This window comes from Dermacentor silvarum, chromosome 7, assembly GCF_013339745.2.
Source record: "Dermacentor silvarum isolate Dsil-2018 chromosome 7, BIME_Dsil_1.4, whole genome shotgun sequence".
Taxonomy (NCBI): domain Eukaryota; kingdom Metazoa; phylum Arthropoda; class Arachnida; order Ixodida; family Ixodidae; genus Dermacentor; species Dermacentor silvarum.
The window spans coordinates 3,109,357-3,126,530 of NC_051160.1; positions in this window are offsets into that span (position 1 = coordinate 3,109,357).

A 17,174-nucleotide genomic window follows, 5' to 3' on the forward strand; every position below is an offset into this window, starting at 1 on the left:
GACTGTTACTATTAGATTTTTATAAGCCATCATCATATGCACAAACATTGTCAAAAATTGGGAAATAACAAAGAAATACGTGACGCAATAATTTTTACGACTTAGCAATAAAAAACGGTGTCGCGATTCTTCCATCCCCACTACCATAGTTTATATGTAAAATAGAAACGATGGAGCAAGCAACAAGGTCCTAAACTTGTTTAACTGTCATAAAGGAACCTTGAACGACCAGCCTAAACACTTGATTGTGTTCAGTCATTCCGAAGTTACGGTGCGTACCTTTGCGTCTTTTTCATCCTTTTTTTTTCTGTGTAATTAGAGATATGCTAGACAGGGGGCTGCACACGAGATGCCACGAACCGCTGCAAACACCAAGCAAAGTCAAATGGTGCATTTTTATACATTTCTGAGACACATAATGACGCACAAAAGGTTTCAGAAAAGGAGCATCACAAACCAATACAAACACTGCGTATAACCTGCTGCCACAAGTAGGAAAGGAAGACAAGAAGCAACATGCAATGGAAGATCCAAGACTAGCGTGAGCGTAACAATATACCAGGCATAAACACGCCTAGATGTCGCGGGGCTTTCGAAGACTAGCGGGAAGACGTAGACGAGGTGCTCCTTCAGTAATGGGGAATGGCGCGTCTCAACCACTATTCCGGAGAGATGGAGGCAGCGCGCGCGATCGAGCTCATCTTTCCGCGTATCAGGAATGATCGGCATCGTTCCGGAAGGCTTGCGGGGATCACGACACGCAGCCGAGAAGAAACGAGCACGGCAAGCCGGACATAAGCGCCCGGTCAGAAGGGATTGCCTGTCCGGAAGACACGTCTGCCAACGCGCCCACGTTTTTGTTTCTGCGCGCCGGCGAGTTATCGCTCTCGAAGAACGAGCATGCAGGGATATAGAGATGCCAACACCGCGCCAGCCACGCCGTCCGTTTGGCAGCAAGCCGTGCCCCATATCCAGTAGTGAGCCTCTCACTTTCCACGCAGTATTGCATGGTTCGTTCCGTACATGGCGTTATCAGTGTCGGGCAGAGTAAAACGTTATCGTGCTTCCATTCTTAGATGCTTATTGCCGCGACCTGTTGTTTGTTGTCCTGTGCTCTCTCGATAAGTTGCAAAGGAAGAGAGAGAGAAATCAATTAATTTTGAGAATAGCTCTTTGTCTACAAAATCACACGATAGGCCGAATCGCACATTCAAGCCACAGACCGAGAATGACGTCTTCACTCTGGCACCGGGTCGTGCCTTGAGCAGTTCAGCAGTGGTACGGTGGTAGCCGTGGTGCCCTTGTTGATGGCGTCGTTCGGTGCCGCTGAACGACGCCATCACGACGCTCGTCCACGCGGAATAAGTCATCACTGCGGTCAGTCGCTTCAATCCGTGTGAAACTCTATATAGCGGCAAATTACTGTGTTTGGAGCCATCGTCTGGTGTCAGAAGCCGAAAGCGTGACAAGCGAGACGACAAAAAAAAATATCACGGTTACTACTGCTGACTCTGCGTTCAATGCAACTGGGATTTCCGTGAAATTTCCTCGGCATGTGAAAATAATTAGCAAAGGTGCTGAATAATATACAACTGCCATCGCAAGAGGCGTGAACCTACAAAAAGAAGGCACATGAGACAACACGTAGCGCAACAAGCCCATATAGCTGTCCCCATAAGCGTTCCGTGGACGCACTGCGCGTAACGCAAGTATACAGGTACGAGCGCTTGCTTTCTCAAAACTGCTACGCACCCGAAACTAGAACTGTCTACCACCAAATATTTTATGCAGAAATTCGCACTGTGGAGGAAGATTGATGAAAAGGCGCAAATAGGGAATTAGCAATCAGGAATCACCATCTCATTATCACCGTCGGCAAAATTGTCACTATAGCCCCAGAGCAGCAAGAAGACGCAAATGAAACTCATGCGGGCTTGTCGAAAAGCTTCGCTGTTTTTCCAACACACGCACACACATACCACAAGCTTATTAAGATTACAAAAAAAAAAAAGCGTTGAGTGTAAACATGACTCAATGTCCAGAATACTGGCCTTTGCATCCGCGTTACGTGGCAGAATTCCCATGCGTCGTGTGCAACAAAAACACTCTTCGTATGCGCACACATTTTGCCTCCCTCATGTTTGGGCCACCGGGTATGCGCCACTGTGACACGAGGTGCAAGGTGTATAGAAGCATTAAATATATTTACATGTGCTTCGCGATTTCCCCTACCTTACACCTCTCGTCATTCAGTTTCCCTCGACAAACATCAAACATGTGCCTTCGTCCTTGTGCCATTTCTGCGTCGATGTGCATCCGTATGAACTGGTGTTTGCATTTCGGCATAGCTTGCGAATGGAGTGGGGCGTAAGGATTAACATTACACGGCATTAAAGATGGGTGGTGTGTGGTGCATAAATATGAAGGTTGCAGGAGATTACACGTTCTACTGCGCATTAAAGTAAAGCCAGTTAAAACGCGCCGAATTAAGTTACATAGCAATTAATAACCAGAACTAATGCTTCGTTTCGCATATATTCCAATATGTATGTTAGATCATCATAATTATTTATTTATTTATTTATTTATTACTTTTTTTAATTAGAAGCAGTCTGCCTGAGACACTCCTTTCGATTTTATTTCTAGCTCTATGCTATGTTCTCCGGTGCATGAGCAACGGAGAGTCCAAGTTCTTCCGTTGTCTAGTGGCAAGGGGAAAACAGAATTCTTAGAGCATTCCGCGTGAAGAGAGCACTGGACGAAATCACGAACGAATTGAGACCAGCGTATCGAGCGCTGCACTCGCAACGGATATGGCACGTTGCCATTAAGAAGGCGGGAGCGCGGCCTGATCGAGCGCCTGCAGCAACAAATTGAATTACGCGCTGGCGTCGTTCTCTCCGCGAGGAAACGGAAAGGAGCGTCGTCTATTATCTTGCAAAGCGTGGCTGCCAGGCTCGTTTTGGGGCGGAATTGAAGGCAACAGAGTTGCGCGCGAATGAACGGAGAGTTCATTTGGGTAGGAAGCGCATTCTGCTCGACGCTGAAACCTGAGACTGAAACTTCTTAATCCAATATGTATACCACATATACTAAGACTGGGATCAACAGTGAAAATTGTTCAAAAGAAGACTTCTTAATTATATATCAAGGGACAATTATATTTATCGCAGAATACTACGGACTACCGAGAAGAACATGTATGCTATATGTTTGTCCAAGCAGCCAAACAGTGGCACAGGCTGACTAATTATGTATAAATGATACTATTGTTATGGGGCGTCTGTGCATGAACGAGACGATGGTGCAGCAGCTCCTTGCAGCGCGAGTAAGACGAGGTTTAAGGGAACGCTGCGCTGGCTACTGCTCGGTTGTATTGTTTGGTTAACGTGCACACAGGGTCTCCCAACTATCATGATGCACCAAGATTTAAAAATATGCAAATGCCACGTAGCTGGACAGAACCAAGGTAATGCTGTTTGCCGTCGCTTGGAGATACTCAGATTACTTGTTGCATTCTGCCTAATTACATATTTAGTCTTAAATAATTAATCAACTTCTCAAATATCATAATTAGATGAAAAGTGTCAGTGAGAAAATTGTAGAGCAACGTGAAAAACTCCCGATACAGCTTTCTGTTGTTCTTAACGCTAGTACCAGATGTCGGTATAAACTAAACGTATTTCTCTCTCGTCCGTAGCTAAGTGCGCTGCGGTGCACAAGGGCGTTCGTTCCCGACGCGCACTTTCTTTCTCGTCCGTAGCTAGGGGCGCTGCATTGCACAAGGGCGTTCGTTCCCGACGCGCTCCCTCTTTCTCTCTCGTTCCCGACGCGCGCTCTCTTTATCTTTCGTCCGTAGCTGTGGTTTACCCGAATGATCCCCCGGAGCTTCGCCCCACTCATCATCATTCACCCCGTGGATATGCTGTGATTTTTTTTTTTTTTTACATTGACGCTGTTTACGTGGGACCCCCGCGTATGTATATCGGTACGATCTGCGACTTACTGAACGTGGTACGACATTCGTCGACTCAGGACACATTCGATCAAGTCTAGAGTCAGAAGTAGTGCCACTGAGAAGAAACTAATCAGGAGACGCGGTCTGGAACTCAGACACAGTCGCAACGCGAGGCACATCTGTCAAGCGTCCCGAAAGGGCAGGTATTATGGGTAAGTGGGCTAGCAGTAAATAATAAAAGAAGACAACGCCGCGTCCAATTCGCCAGGCGCTCTCTCCCTGCAGCTCACGTAAGTGAGAATCCCTGACTTGATTTTCTTTCGTTCACGTTCTTTTGCGTTCGCTTCTACAGCAGGTCTGACTCATCCGTGGCAGCGTGTTACCATGCGACCGCTTTACGTGCAAGAAGCCTCGAGAGGTTATATGAGCCGGACCTACTCGAGTTACCAACTCATCTGGCCGCTTGCCACGGTTATCCGTTTCTTTTCTTCCTGAGGGTATTACTCTGCAACGGGGAAGGTTGGCGTCATCTCGGCAGTTCTAAACGACCCTCAGGGTGTCGAGTGGCCAGGGTTGTACTGGCGACGATGTAAAGCAAATTGGAGTCACTCGTAAGGAAGCCGTCGCATTATCGCAGGTGACGGACGCCAGGACTTCATTCTGGTGGCGAGAAAGTATTGCTGGCATCTCCAAAGTGTTCTATATGTGAATCAGATTAAGCTGACAAAGATGGCCTGTTCTCGTTTAGGTGAAAGTATGCGCACTTTATTCGATTGGTACGTTGGAGCCACGGGACGGCTCACATTTCCAGAACTTGGGCAAGAAAAAAAAAATTAAGGGCGCTTAGGTATCCCTACGTGGATGAATGCGAAAGCATTGCGACGTTTACGGCCACGTTCGCGTACTTGCGTGGACGTCCAAAGGAGCCTGGCTAGCTACTGACTGAGAAGACGCAGTCGAAGGATCGTCCGTCGGAGCGAACCACAGAACTCACCGAAATCACCGCCCCGCCCGAATTGGCACCACCGCAACGCGCGGTGCTATATTTAGACCGGCCACACAGTTGCCGCTTCCAGGCAACTGCAACTTGTACAACCCCAATATTTACCAGGAAACGCTTGCGGCGAACGTTATGTGCGAAGGCGAACTTTCTGGGTCTTTTTAAGGCGAAAGCCTTATATGTCTCATCGTTCAATCGACCTTCAACGTCCTTGAGCGAAAACATGCAGGCCGTCAGCACGTATCCTATAAAAAAGGTTAGTGAGCTCTCCAGCGAACTAAATAAAGGCAGTTAAAGCTGGCCAAAGAATGACTGGGCATGAGTGGATGACAAAGCGAATTAACAAGGGTGGCAAAGGAAATTAAGAGGAATCCCAGTGAATTAAGAGTAATCAAAGCAAATTAAGAAGAATCATGCGCTTTACGATGAATCAAACTGATTTAAGTTGAATCAATGCGATTTAAGTAGAATCAAAGTGAATTAAGAGTAAAAAAAAACTGTCAGCTCTTACCACTGGGGTGGAGATGGAAGACCAGCGAAGCTGTACTATGGTGGGAATTATGTATTTTCGATTAGGACTATTAAGATGTGATGGTGTAATTGGTTATTTGAACTATTAAAGAATGAGAAATATATATGATCCGGTGGTCTTCATTTATTTAGTTACCACAGGGACCATGGCCTTATGGTCGCTACGGTACACCGCCATAGGGTGTACGGCAAAGGTTGGCACGTTCTTCATAAACACGTCACCAACGCCGCGCGCGTTCGGTGCGAACGCGGGCAAGACGCCGCCGCCGTCGACAACAGTTCTGCGCGTTGCTGACGTGCGCTGTCAAAACGCTAGCGTGAGCAAGCGCGCCAGCAGCAGCGAGCGAAGGTTCATGCGGTCTATCGCTTCAACGGAAACTCAGAGGCGAAAGCACAGCGCATACAAAGATAGGAACCGTGTTGCAGATCGCTTTCAAGATACGGTGCGCGCGACCGCCCGTCGTCGCGCAAAGTACAAGTACGCAGTTAATTGTTCGCAGAGCAAAAGCCGCACTCCCTCCCTCCCGCGCTGCCTTCCCACATTCCTCCTTTCGCGTGGGTGATTGAGTCGCCAGTTCCCCTTGCACCCGGTCGCAAGATACGCATTTAGTGCCGCAGCTAAACGTCGCCTCCCCTCCCTCCCTCCCGTCCCCCCACGGCCTTTCGCGCGACAGAAGTCTGCGTTTGCTCTCCGCCGTGCGTTCGCTCCCCGTGAAAGCGCGCGTCCCTACCGCGCTTTCACCCGCACGGACAGCATACGGCCAATGAGAGTTTTTTTCTACACGCGGACACGACCATCGGAGACTGAGCCCTTAACAGCTTCGCTGTAAAAGCGAATTGAGAGGAATCAGTGAATTGTAGAGGAGGAGAAAGCAAATGAAGAGGAATAAAAGTGAATTCAGAAGGATGACAAGTGAATTAAAGGGCATGAAAACGAATTAGGAGCGATGACAAAGCGAATTAAGTGGAACCAAAGCGAGTTAAGAGGGACGACAACGCGATTAATGTGGATGACAGCAATTTAAGGTGGATAAATCACCGATTAAAGTGGATGACTCGGCGAATTAAGATGGATGACTCGGCGAATGAAAGTGGCTAACGTGGCTTCAAGTCGTCTTAGGCATAACATCAGAAACCCTGTGAATTATTTTTCTTTCCCCCACACGGCCGGCGCCACCGATGCCGCGGACGCGCGGAGGGGATCGCCATCTGGTGGCGTGTCAAGGAACCTAGCAGGACACGCGGCGCGCCTCCCGTTGATTGGCTGTGACCATATGACTTCTTGCAGCATCTCCAGCCGTGCCGCCGGATTTTCTGCTTCATGAGCCATATAATGTCTACGCATTAAAAAATTGGCTGTGGTTTAGCTCTGGTTAAACCTAGTCGAGTAGCGATAGCTACAGACCCCCGGCAGCGCTTAGGCTTCGCTTGTAGTTAGACATGTTGTTATTAAACTTAGTGGTTTCCCACTAGACTAAGAAAAGAGAGGCGTTGTGGTCAACCAACGGGTAAAACTGTATTTTTCACACCAATGAATAAGCTATGATCCGTAAGCGGTGGCCGCGCGGTGACCGCGACGAGGCGAGTTGCCGGAGAATCGAGGCCCGTGGTGTGACGTCACACTAAGGGCGCGGCGAGCGCGCCAGCTGTGGTGGTTGCCAGGCAACGGTGGACGCGCGCCTGTAGGAGCGGTGGCCGCGCGGCGACGGCGACGAGCCGAGTCACCGGAGCCGAGTCGCCTGAGAATCGAGGCCCGTGGTGTGACGTCACACAGACGGAGCGGCGAGCGCCCAACGGCTGGAGCGGTGACCGCGCAGCGACTAGAGATGCGAAGTGCGGAAAAAAACGGGGAAAATTCCGGAAAAAGACTGTTTTTTTTTCGTTCTTTTTCGGCGCAGTTGGAGAAATTGGCCAAAATTTCCACGGGGAAAAACGTACACAAATAAAAATTAGGCAACACCCAGCGTTGAACGGGAAAGCGAAACGCAGAACGTGAAACCGAAACGTCGCACATGATACCGAAACACCAAACGACGGCTGACCACTCGCCATCGATATGACATAATGTCAGCTCCAGCGTTAGCGTGGCTTCGTCATTCGGGTGCGGTTTCTCATGTTTTGGTGCCCGTTGTTGTTCAATTTTGACTTTTCCTCGTGCACTTGTGCAACCTGTGGCGGAAGTCCGCATATGAAGCCGTGTGGAAGCAGATTCTGCAATTGTACAACTAATTTCCGACGTGTGGATGCACTTCACGGTCGGGTAGACCTTGACGATCGGGGAGGCATAGTCGAAGCCACGACGAAATCGCCACAGAAGAGACATTTCAGTGTTCTTTGTTCTAACTGCCGTAACAATTCTAAGAAGCCGCACCCGTTCACAGAGAACTGAACGCGTTCGTGGTGATAATTCTGGCTTGTCTTCGATTTGTTAAACCCTGCATTCGTTTGTGAAAAGGCAGAAAGCATTTCACTTCTGTTATTTACATAATTAGAGTTATGGCTTTTTACATTTGGCAATAAACTATTGACTGTATGCTCGAGAAAATTTGTTCTTTACCATTTTTTTCCAAAATTTCGGGAAAAAACGTGAAAAAAAAACTTGTTTTTTTCGATTGCTCAATATTTCCGGAAATTTTGCATCTCTAGCGGCGACCGCAACGAGCCGAGTTGCTGGAGAATCGACGGCCGTGGTGTGACGTCACATTGCGGCCACGGCTCAAAGTGCGCCGACGGCGAAGAGGCGAAAACCTGGCGTAATGTAGCTACAAAAATCTGAATGCCGTGGCGCGGTATAGCATGGCGTCCTGCTACTGAAAACGAGGTCGTGGTTAAGATTCCCAGCACCGTAGGGGCCGCATACGGAGGAGGCGAAAGGAAAAGCGCCTCTCTTCTTTAGGTGCATGTTGCAAAACCACGGGCGGTCGAAATTAATCCGCATAGCTCCTGTTACATTGTCTCCCACAACCTGTGTGTTGCTTTGGTAGGCGTATGCCTCGCTGACTACTTCGTTGACAGTGGTGCATTCGTTTAGATCTTTACATAATGGCCCCAAAGAAGTCAATAAAAAAGCGCCAATAAATATGCAGCTTTACGTACACTGTACTAAACTATCTAACCGTCGGCAGTCGCTCTTCACCACCGACCGTGTTTGACCAGAAAAGAATTATTTATTAATACTGTCAACCCTCATAGAGGGTCATAACAGAGAGGACAATACAATTACACACAAGAAATATGCACAATGTCAGTGTACGCAAAGTCAATTCACAGTGAATAAGATGTTCACTTGAATACTGGTCAGCACACTCATGTCATTTACAAAATACGTACAATGAACACCAAGTCGCACATATCACTTGGCACTTCAAACTAAATTGGTAACTCCCGTAAATACGCCTCAACAGCGTTTTCAAGTCGGTGACATCTTTTAGGCTAACAATAGCGTTTGGCAATTGGTTCCACATTTCTATCGCATCCGGAAAAAATGAGTATCGAAATGTATCACTGTTAGTTTGGAACGGCTTTATGACGTAGTCGTGGTTAGTTCGCGGGTTTCTTTTGCCTGGAGCATGTAGATATTTGAGCTTATCAATCTTAAGTTGATCCTGCATTATTTGATAAAGTACCTTCAGCCTAAATTTCTTTCGACGAACCTCAAGAAGATCCAAGTTGCAACGCTGTAACATCAGCGTGACCGATTCCTTCCTTCGGTACGTCGAACAAATAAAACGTGCCGCCAGTCTCTGTATCCTTTCCAACTTCCTCTTAAGCGTCACTTGATGGGGGCTCCAAACAACGGCTGAATATTCTAGTATCGTCCTGATGAAGGTGGTGTATGCAATAAGTTTTACATTACGCGATGCATGTTCTAGTTTTTTTCTCAGAAAGTACAACTTTTGATAGGCTGTCATGCAGACGTTATCTATATGTTGGTTCCATGTCAAATTTCGTGTTATTGTTACCCCTAAATACTTGAACTGGTGCGCATTCTCCAACAAGTGTCCGGCAATGCTGTAAGAAAAGGAATAGATAGCTTTCTTTTTACTGATGTGTGTATATGTAGATTTGGAATAATTTATTTCCATTTTCCATTTCTTACACCAATCATCTAAATTTTGCAAACATTTCTGAATTTTAAGCTGGTCATCTAGTTTAGTAATTGTGGTGTAAATTAAGCAGTCGTCTGCGAAGAGCTTAACCTGAACACCCTCTTCTGCCACACTACTGATGTCATTGATATAAAGGAGAAACAGTAGTGGTCCCAATACTGAGCCTTGGGGCACTCCTGAGAGTACAGCTAATGAATCTGATACATAGTCATCCAGTTTAACTACCTGCGTACGGTTTGTTAAATATGCTTCAATCCATTTTATTACACATTCATTTATTCCTGCATTGTGTAATTTGAAGATTAATTCGACATGAGGCACTTTATCAAAAGCTTTCGCAAAATCCACGCAAACCACATCAACCTGTTGTCTTATATCTACTGCACCTGCAAAGTCGTGAATTGTTTCTATTAACTGTGTAACAGTTGATAACCCGGTCCTGAAGCCATGTTGATAAGGATATAGTAAGTTGTTCTGATCTAGAAACCTGAGTATGTGTTTTGCTATTATATGTTCGAAGACTTTGCAAGTAACTGAAGTAAGTGACACTGGACGGTAATTTGTTGCCTGTCTTCGGTTACCTCCTTTAAATACAGGTATCACGAACGCGGTGCGCCAGTCTTGCGGCAGTGAGCAAGTTGTATATGATTTTCGAAAGATGATAGTTAGATAATGTGACATCCATTCTGCGTATCGTTTGAGGAATACAGCAGGTATATTATCGGGTCCACTCGATTTTTTCGTATCTAATTTGAGTAGTTGCTGAAATATCCCTTGCTGGTTGATTTCAAGTGTTTCCATTGGAACAGTAGGGGGAATATGTAAGGCTTCTTCTATACTCACAGTAGTTTCTGGGACGGTAAATACAGATTGGAAAAAATTGTTAAGATTGCTTGCTATTTTATCCTTTTCTCTTATAATGTTGCTTCCAACATGAATTTCGTCAACCATTTCTTTCCTGTCGCTAAAATATCGCCAAAATTTTTGTGGTGAGGACCTAAGGAAATCGCTGAGGTTTTTTCAAAGATGTTTGTTTTAGATTTAGCCAAAGTACGCTTGAGTTCAGTTTTTAGATTAGCCAAGACCACTGGCGACGTGTTCCTTTTACGCCATCTCTTAATTCTTCTTTTCATATGAATTATATCTCGAGTGATCCAAGGACTTGTCTGCTTTGTTTTTTTAACCCGCGATGGAACATATTTGTCTATGCAATGACTTATAACACATTTGAATTCTTGCCATAATTCTTCTACTGTTTTTAGACCAGCGGTACTCTTGAAAGTATCAAATTGAATCTCCAAAAAATCAAGAATCGAAGTGTCATCAGCCCTAGCATAGTCCTTAATTTTTACTGGAACATAGCTCTTCACTTTTCTAGTTGCTCGGATAGGCACATCGAGACAGATCATCCTGTGATCCGATATACCATCTTCTACCGTCACACTGTAATCATTTATTTTATTTGATAGGAACACCAAGTCTAGTACTGACCTTGACGTCGGTGTAATTCTAGTATCTTCAAGCACGATTTGTTTCAAATTGTACGTAAACATAATGTCTAGTATTTTTTCAGCACTTACTGAATCCACACCACTATACGAAACAAAAGGAAGCACGGTTGCCCTTTAAGGTGGTAGGCCACATTCAAGTCTTTTTTTTTTTCTTTTTGCACAAAATTGATTTTTTGCGTTCTACATTTTATGTACGCCCAAACATTCAGCAACATGTTGCAAAAAAAATTATCTTCCTAGCATCATCAGTTACAGTGAGTTTTCCAACCCATACCCTCGTACTGCGAAACCCAAAATTAGTACGATTTCTTTTATATAAATCACATTCAAAATACTTTATTTTTTCATTTTATTTTCCGCCGAGCAGCCACATAAACAAAAGCAGACTATAGTGCATCTCATGTGAGCTCCAGCTATGAAGCTGGTGCATTTGAGGCCTCTGTGTTGTTTTTGACATCTTTCACATGGTTTGCAGATTTGTTTACGTTTTTCTCAAGACAAGACATTGCTCCACCTCATGTTACGCAAACTTTGATAACTCTTTTTAGTTAATATTTTGATATAAAATTTTGCACACTCATTCCTCACATAAATATGCGTGCAAAGAACTATAACAAAAGAAATTCATTCAATACTTTTGCATTTAGAGCTCATTTTTCAAACTTTTCAAACATTGCTTCTTTAATATTTATCACATTGCATTTATCCTAGTTGATTGCATAGGTACCGCACTTAGCTACATAAATGCCAGAACTTTACTCAATTCAGCAATTCATTATTTACTTATAACTGCTGGCGCGACTAGCACCTTTATCACATTTTATGACAAAAGTTACCTGCCAAATCTAAATTGAACCATTCTCTGCCCTTTAAATAGTTGGATCAGTTAAATCAGACATTTTTATTCAGGAGGAAGAGTTATTTAAAACCTGACTTCAGATTTTTTTTTTTTGCTTACCATCTTAAAGCAAACCATAAAAAGAAGAACAAGACAGGAAGTCACAATGACTTAGTCGATGAGAGCCAAGTTGGACAATTACGGAGAGAGAGAAAAAAAGTCCCAGTTTCGCCCGAAAGGCGCATCATCAATTGAGATAGCAAATTAGTGGAGAGCTTTACGGAGTAAGGATAGTAGTTCTATCGACCGTACAAACTTGTAAAGATAGGCATACTAACTCAACGAACGAGCATGGTGTCACCCGCGCACAAGCAAACATGAACACATCTCACTCGATGACCACGGAAACTGGCTGTCAAAACGCTGGAGTGAGGAAGCGCGGCAGCTAGCGAATTGACCTTCGTGCTGCGTCTCGCTTCAACGCGAACTAAGCCGCGAAAACACAGCGCACGGCGGACTGTGTCACCGACGCAGATGGCTTTCAAGATACAGCAGCCCGCGCGCGGCCGCCCAAAGTAGAACCCCCCCATCCTCTCTCTATATATATCCTCCTCTCGGAACCTTGCGGCCCGGGCGGCCGCGGTCACCATCGTTGCCGCGCGTACTCCCGCTATTGACGACGTATGCTTGGAATGTCAGAGGCTCTCCTGAGACCCGGAGTGCATTGGGCTGCAAAATCAACGACGCGAAGTGGACACCTTCAATCCTATGCTCATTCGCCTAGGTGGCGGAGTCAGGGCAGCGTTCTATCTTACGCTGCTCGCTTGAGCGTCGTGCGCACTCAAACTATCAGCACACTAGCGTTCCTGCTGCGCTGCTATGTGCATGCGCTGGTTTAAGCGGAACGGGCTGTAGACGTCAAGCTAATGTCACCTAATATTTCACTGGGCGCTAACTAACGCCGACGGTCGGTCTCATCCGTCGAAGTACGAAGCCTGCAATGCCATTTTTCGGCGCTCCTCATCCCGCCAGCGTTGTGAGATACCTGGCAGCTGCCAGGGCAATTCCTTCTGCCAAGCAGGAGTGGCCGTACGTGCTGCATCGAACCAACATGTCGTATTCGCATATAGTGTGTGAGTGAGTGATCAAGCTTTAGCAGTTCAAGCCCAACGCTAAACCTTGCTATCGCCGTCAATGCTTTGCCCAAACTGCACAATTTACAAATTTTTTGGACTATACAATTTTTAGCGGCTATTAGCGTAGAGAACGTGCAAGTCTTTGCCGAGAAGTTGGGAGGCGAGACGGGCATACTTTGCCGCTAATAGCGGAAATTTCCGAAGACCAATTAACAAAAAAATGCCCCAGTAGCGTTTTAATAAACCTTGTAGACAGTTGTATATTTTGCAAATTTGAAGGCGGTCCCATTATAATACGCACCCACTTTCTAATTCCTGAATATTGCGCCTAAGTCTAGATATTCATCATCGAATGGTGATGCTCATTTCAAGCAATATCGAAACCTGGCGCGCCGGGAGGGTAGGAAAACCTAACTATCAAGTCAGGGGGAAACGCCCCGTGACGAAAAGCGCGAGAAATGAAACAGTAGTAAAATGCGCTGTATTATTCGGCAATGGTAAAGTAATCGAGATAATTGAGCCATCTCCAATTGCACAACCAGTTGAAATCCGCAGACAGCCCGCATCGAGCAGACGTACAGATATCCTCCACCAAAAATGTAAAAAAAAATCAAAATATATTAATTATGGTGAATTCTCAGAATAAACACGCGAAAGCCCCTTCTAATGTGTTCCCCTACCCGAACCGTGATTACTCAGCAACACACTCCATCTCGAGTTTCAAAAGCACAAAGCCGAAGAACCCACGCTTCGTCCCGCCCTATATAAGCCAACGGCACAATAACGGCGTGGTATTCATTTCACCCGCGCATTACGCCACTGCATCTGGGACCTCATTACCTTATGGCGTCTATACACAACGTTGCCAGAATTCTAAGCAGCGCTACCTAAGCTGCGCACTCCAGCAAAAAAGCACGTCTGCGACACTGCGCGAATATGCAGTCCTTTAATGCCGCTCATATTCTCAGCATATGAGCTACATCGGAACCTAGCTTCCAATAATGTAGTGCCTTTTGATGACAGAGCTTATATTCCTCTAGCAATTGTGTAGCGACAAAAGCTTGAATGCACTTGGCGCAGGGAAACCTAATGATCACGCGGTATATTCTGACTCGTTTGTTTTCGCAATTGATCCAATGAGCTCAATCCTTTGCTGCAGCAGATGCGCCACAAGCTCCCGTGGCACTGCACGCAACATAAGGTTTCCGGAACAATAGATATGCGTACTCGCAGAGCAGTAAGTTTTCGCTCAACTTCTGTCCACTTCGATACATGATACCTCTCTGGTTTCGAACAACACGCCAACCAGCCCGTCGGCCTATTATTCCGGAGTGCGCTTTCAATGCATATCCTTTGAACGAAGCCACGCAGCCTGCGTTACGTATACGCCGTGCTCGGCGAAAGAGCCATGCTCCCCCATCGCCAACCCCCGTGAAAGAAAGAGAGAAAAGGTAATAGCGAAAGGATCGGAGCTCTCATTTGCGCAAGCGGAGCGTATTGTGTGCTGAGCTATACTCAGAGCCTTCATATGAGCCGGACAATGTCTAAAGACGCGTAACTAATATCAGCCTATTATCAATGCCATCTATCTCGGCCGTTGGCTGAAAGCCATGCATGCTAGTCGATGTAAAAGGTTTTCGTTATTTCCTTCTTTCTGTCATTTACTTTTCTTCACCGCTTCGTTCTTTAGCTGCGATATCAGACCGAGCTTCCAATATTATCCCAGTTAAAACGAAACATACAACAACCATGTAGCCTTCCATAGTATCAACGTTCTTGAAGTAGCGTTCTGCGGTTCCGTTTGTCGTCTTTATTTTGTCTGCTGGATTGGTGGTTGGTAGGGTGACCTATACGTGCCACCCTTCATGCAAAGTTTGGAAGCCACTTCGCGAGTCACAAAAACCTAATCGAGTAGCGATAACTACAGACCCCCGGCTGCGCTTAGGCTTCGCGTGTAGTTATACATGCTGTTATTGAACTTAGTGGTTTACCACTAGACTAAGAAAGGAGAGACGTTGTGGTCAACCAACGGGTAAAACTGTATTTTTCACACCAATGAATACGCTTCTCTGATCCGTAAAGTAATGGGCTTTTGTGGCGACGTCATCAATGGCGTAGTTAGACTCATCAAAGTTCCGCTGAAGAGCCAGGTCCAAACTACTTTCCCACTGCGTAGTGCCCAACTGCAGGAGCGGTGGCCGCGCGGCGACCGCGACGAGGCGAGTTGCCGGAGAATCGAGGCCCGCAGTGTGACGTCACACAGAGGGCGCGGCGAGCGCGCCAGTTGTGGCCGTTGCCAGGCAACGGTGGACGCGCGCCTGTAGGAGCGGTGGCCGCGCGGCGACCGCGACGAGCCGAGTCACCAGAGGATCGAGGCCGGAGGTGTGATGGCGCACAGAGGGCGCGGCGAGCGCCCAACGGCAGGAGCGGTGGCCGCGCAGCGACCGCGACGAGCCGTGTTGCTGGAGAATCGACGGCCGTTGTGTGACGTCACATTGCGGCCACGGCTCAAAGTGCGGTGACGGCGAAGAGGCGAAAACCTGGCGTAATGTAGCTATCGCTGCAATAACTGACTCTCGAACCTGTAGAGGCGCTCCCTGTCGCAATTTAACCCTCAGGTTCTCAAAGAAGCGGCTATGACGTTCTCCGGCATTGTCCACCTCTTTAGCGCACGACAGCAGAATATATACCGGTTGTTTCAACGAAAGCTTTCAAAAATGTTTATAGGTTGCCTTTGGCAGACAGCACAATTCTAGTTCACGAGCTCGTCTAGTCGAAGAGGTGGACATTTCTTCCACAAAACATTGAAATGCATAATCGACTAATTAACAAAAAAGCCGGCAGATCCCACGCCCTGTGGGAATCGATGTTATGCAAAGCAGTACGCGGGGAGCCTACCCAGTTAACGAAACGACCATGAGAGCACCAAGACGTAGGTGGCTCTTTCATGACCTACATGACACGCATCTCATGACATTCATGTCATCAGTCCTCAGGAGTCCCTTTAGCTATACACCTAAGAGTCCTTAAAGCGAAAGCTTTAGTCATGCTCATGACTATGACTTCGACCATCAACCTTTAGCCTTTTCCTTCACTTAGTACCACATCCGAACCTATTCCATTGGTTTTTGAGTGCTAATCTTTTTTTCGCTGAGTTATTCTCATTTTTGCTGAGTCATGGTCATGACTACGACTTCTACCAGAATCCTTTAGTGTTTCCTTCACTTAGTGCCCATGTCCGATTCCATTCCAGTGGTTTTTGAGTGTTAATCTTTTTTTTTTCGCTGAGTCAGTGTCACCTCTGCTGAGTCATGCTCATGACTATGACTTCTACCACCATCCTTTAGCGTTTCCTTCACTTAGTACCCACGTCCGAACCCATTTCAGTGGCTTTTGAGTGTTAATCTTTTTCGCTGTGTCATTGTCATGGCATTTATGCGCAAGACATGACAATTATGTCATGACCTATCATTCATGTTCGTCATACACTCCTGTCATACTATGCCAATTTTCGTACCTACCAAGTTAAGGAAACGACCATGAGAGCATCAAGACGAAACATCAAGATGTTTCATGACCTACACGACACGCATGTCATGGCATTCATGTCCTGACATATCATTTGTGTCCGTCATATACTCTTGTCATAGTATACCAATTTTGGTACATACCAAGTTAACGAAACGACCATGAGAGCACAATGACGTAGGTGGCTAGATAGATAGATAGATAGATAGATAGATAGATAGATAGATAGATAGATAGATAGATAGATAGATAGATAGATAGATAGATAGATAGATAGATAGATAGATAGATAGATAGATAGATAGATAGATAGATAGATAGATAGATAGATAGATAGATACTGTCAAAGTAACAAATGTTCGCCAAGAAATGCTTCGCATTTAAATTAATTAAGTTTTCAACTAATTATTTTATGGCCCATATTGCAATTTACCCATGGCCTGTGCCGCCTGCCTGACCTGGCTAATTAAGGACCACCGTAGAAGTTCCAGCACAAGTAGTGACCACCGTTTCATTCGTGTGCGTGGTGTTTTCGAAACTTTTAACACAGGCTGCAAACTTCG